Genomic DNA, 4,663 nt, shown 5'->3' with positions numbered 1-4,663 from the left:
AAACTATTTCATGTTTGATTCATATGTTTTGCTTGTACATTTATTATTTACAGAGAATTTACGTGATGCGCGCTATATAAAATGAGAGTCTGCATAGGCCCACATTCGTGCCAATCTGTCAGATAAAATTGGTTAAAACATCCGCAGATATAACGGGGATCTGCGCATAACGGGGTTTTATGCATCCCGCAATATGCGATGTCAAGAAGCTGACTAAATAAGTAAGGTAAACTGCACACACTTTATGATGTAATGCTAGACCCTTCTCTCAGTGCAAAGCATAACTAAACCTTTACATGTCCATGCTTAATCAGTCATCGATAAGGTCTATCAATTAAAGGATTATTAACAATCAATAGATCATCAAGTAATTGTTAGCATCATTAAATAAAATATATTAAAGGACATTTCACCCTAAATTTACGATACTCACCATTAAAAGAAGAATTCATTCAAAACTGAAAATTCTGCGACCATTAACTCACCTTTTACTTGTTCCAAACTTGTTTTATTTTTTTCTGATCTTGAACAATAATATCCAATAACTTGTAATGTCTTTAGTTCTTGAAAATGTGAACAGTAAATGCTGAATTAAGATTGTTCTTTTGCTTATTGTTTTATTTATATTATCAGACAGCTAACGGGATTGGTATGCTGAAAATCCTATACAATTGATTCAAATTAATATTGATAATGACCGATATGAAAAAAGACTATCGTGATAATTTCTTTTGCCATATCGCCCAGCTCTAGGCACAACATTAGAGACCTGTTGATTTCTGGCAATTACTGACTTAGTATGATATAATCTAGTGGCTAAATCAAACTTTCTTTATGTATGAGCAAGCATGGGGAGGCCTAATATTATTTAAAGGAAATTAGCTTACAGTAATATCCTCTATCTAAGTACCAGAACTGGAGAGGTTGTGTCCGTGAGCAGATGTAATTGGCCAGCATACTGACTCTTAAGCGACTTCGGGTAATGATGAACCATTAACTGAAAATAAGGATTTATTAGGTTACTCAATCTAAATTAGACCTAATCACAACCTATGAGGTGATCAGCTTGAATTTGATAAATCTAAATTTAAATAATTATAAATTGGAGTGAGATTAAATTCAGAGCTGGAAACAAATAAATTAACTAATAAAAATATTTATTTTCTCATTGGCTAAAAAGGCTTACATGCATTTAACCTTCACCCATATTGTTAGTTCCGTCATTGGACTAATAGATTGAACCTAACTATGTTTTAACTAAGAGCTGTTGGTGCCCCAAAGCAAAAAAAAAAAACTTTTCACCTCGCGCACCACGACGTTTCGGCATATGCCACGAATCAGAGCTTTGATGCTGGACCATGGTCTGGATAGGGGTGCTGGTGCAGGTTGTAGACTTCCAGCAGTCTGGCCGCCTGGGGGCCACGTCAAGGGAATGACAGCGGTGCTGGAGGCCACCTCCTCCACAGCTCCCGGTAATGGTAAACGGCATGTGACTTCACCCAAGAAGAGAGAACAGATATGTGTGGCTCCTATGCCACAGTAGCTGGGTCTCCAGCTGATAGCTGAGCGATCAGCTCTTCAGTGGCTTAAGCTGCGGTCACATTAAGCAGGTCGCACACCAGAAGCGCTGCTCGGCGCCGCGACACGGCGCGCACATGACAGTTTAAAGTATCGCACACCAGACGCGCACATTCGAATGATATTTAACATGAAACTAATCAGATGGCGCTCTGTGGCGCGGCTGAAAAATCCTGATAGAAACCTATGTTTAGAATTCTAAAATGCATGGTGCTGCGTGGCGCTGCGCGCCGCCGTGCGGCGCTTCTGGTGTGCGACCTGCTTTAGAGTTTAAGCATGCGATATTCTGTAGTACGGCGCTGCAAAAAGAGGGTGGGATTAAACGAGCTTATTAGACATTTAAAAAAGTGAGCAATTGCTCCATGTTTTAAATTTCTGTCCAGAGAGGTCATGTTTTGATCCTCGATTGGTCTCACGCAGTCAAGTGATGCGATTTCGCAGGTCAGAGTTTACCAAGCTTAAACTTTGCACCGCAGCACCCTGCGAAACTTGACGCATGACCCCGCGTTTCCGGTCTGACGCATTCGCGTGCATATGAATTGAAGTCTATGGGAGAAAAAGCCCAGTGTAACCGCAGCTTATATGTGTAACTGCTTGCTGTGTGTGCACTGGTTATATACTCTACTAATGATTAATCACCAGCACCTGCAGAGCTGAATTCTGACAACTCATTGGCCTTCATTGGCCTGTTTTCTTAAGCTGTGATCACACTAGAGTTTGAGCTTGTGAAATTCTGTAGTACGCTGCTGTGAAAAGGGGTGGGATTAAACAAGATGATTAGATCTCACGCAATCATGTGTTACAATTTCGCAGGTCAAAGTTCACCAAGCTTGAACTTTCCAACTCAACTGTGAAACTTTTTTGCCTGAGCTAGCATTTCCAGTCTGACACATTCGCATGCGTATGAATGGAAGTCGTATGGGGAGAAAAGTCCAGTGTGTCTTAACTTTTCATAGAGATTGGTCATCTAATGATCTCCCATTTGTGTCAGAAGACACACGTCTACATTCCTCCTTCAGGGAACATGGGTTGCGTTAGTAACCAGGGGCCTCATGTACGAAGACTTGCATTGAAATCAAACTAAAACATTGCGTACAAACAAAGCTGTAAAAAAAAAAAATTCAGATGTATGAAACACTGCGTACGCCGAATCACACGCATATTGTCTTTGTACATCCGAATAAACGTAAAACTGAGCACATCATGCACGAGCGCAAAACCCCTCCCTGCCTCCTCCCCCGTATGAATATGCTAATGATTCTACTTTGGCAAAACCCAACGAAAAAGCAATGGCAAAAGCAAGCAAAAAAAGAAACTTTGAACAGAATGTGAATTGGAGGTGCTGCTTTCAGAGGTAGACCGGAGAAAAATGGTGTTATTTGCAAGTTTGTCCACCGGAATTAATAACAAAAGAAGAAAAAAAAGTGGGAGAGATTAGCTGATGCAGTCAACACAGTGGAGTCTGAACATCGTACTGAGTGGATTAAAAAAGAAATAGTATAATGTAAAGAAGTAAAATTTTGTGGTGTCTTTAACAGCATGAGTGGCGTAGCTCGTAAAACGCATGACAAACTGTTTTGACACGTTCGAGCATGAACTCGGTTCGAATCCAGCATCTGATGAACTCATTCTTCTTCCCTCTTCTTCTTCTTTAATGTTTGGCTGGTCAACTGGATGGTATGGAAACCTTATATACCTTATATGCAGATGAACCAGTTTCATACAGCTGCCATTGCACAGCTCAAATACACTTTGTAGTGTGCAATTTAACACAACTGCCTCTAGGAGTCACCAATGGAAATAAAACAGACAGAAGAAATTGACGTTGGCGTGGACCAGCGGACATTCCCATGTTCATTCAGCATTAGTAAATCCAAACGTGAGCATGAAACCTGGCGTACGCAAAGTTTTTGTGCGAACGCAGCGTTAATACATGAGGCCCCAGGACTTTCAGCTCAATGTATAATTTTTTCGACATTGCCTGTTGCCCTATTTAGCAACTTGTTAGCAAACGTCTTTTTAAAGAAGCGCAACTGATTTTTAAAATATCAAGAGTGGGATGTAACTGGTGTTTTTTATGTCAGAATAAAATGTGAGAGTATCTGGAGATTTTGTTAGCCATGAACATTTTTCAAGCAAAAACCCAGAGTAAATGGGGAGAAAACCAGAACTTCTAAAATGCCAACTCGCTACGAGGTTTTTGCATACAAATTGACATCATAGTTCCTCTACACTGTTTGATGTTATGAATTTTTTTTATCTTGAAAACTTGATATGGTACAGTATTTTTACAAACTGTATATCTGCAGTCTAGCCAAAAAAAAATCTGTCTGAAATGCATCTATAAAAATCTGCCTTAAAAAATAAGTTGTCATAAATATATCAAATGTTCAATAGTCACGTTTAAAATAAAAATTACATTTAAAGCCATTTTAAATGGTATATAAGATTAAGTTTCAATAACTTTTTTTAAATACCCCTTGTCAGTAATTAAGATTTACACAATTCAAACTTAAATACTTTTGTCATTTTATAAGCTCTATTAACCTTATTCTGCAATGTGGTAGTGCACTGATTTTTTTTGAGACCTGAAGTTTTGAGCCAAAAAGGAACCAATGGCTGCGTCCACTTGTACGTCAAGACTAAGGTCAATAGGTCTTATAAGGCTTGTTCACACCAAATTTATTTTTTGATTATGCTTTTATTTTACATTTTACCTTATAACCAGAAGGTGTCCTCAGTGTGCTATTACTGCATCAGCACTATTGAGCTTGTGACGTATGATTAAACAGTGAATTTAGCAATCATAGTCAGTTTCACAGCATTTTCAAAGAAGGCAACACAAACACACTCAAAATATAGCACTGGAATCCTTTGGTATTATACAGCAACAAATGCACTTTGCAGGGCAGAGGGAACCTGATCTGTATAGTAACCATTTGTATATCAGATTATACAGCAGAAGAACAAACTTTTTTTTTTAAATGTACAAAACAGATTGGTAATAGTGTATATTTGTGTCATATGATGTTGAGTGCCATTATTACAGTTTTGACACACAAACGATTTTCTTGTAATTCAATGA

At 38.5% G+C, this 4,663-nt stretch overlaps 1 protein-coding gene across 2 annotated transcripts in view; it reads right to left on the bottom strand.

Annotated features, from left to right (window-relative positions):
• Window positions 1-4,663, bottom strand: part of si:dkey-45d16.4 — a 52,810-nt gene that overhangs the window by 9,009 nt on the left and 39,138 nt on the right. The gene's annotated exons all lie outside the window — the stretch shown is intronic.

This window comes from Danio rerio, chromosome 6, assembly GCF_049306965.1.
Source record: "Danio rerio strain Tuebingen ecotype United States chromosome 6, GRCz12tu, whole genome shotgun sequence".
Lineage (NCBI taxonomy): Eukaryota > Metazoa > Chordata > Actinopteri > Cypriniformes > Danionidae > Danio > Danio rerio.
This window is presented reverse-complemented; position numbering and strand designations above follow the sequence as displayed.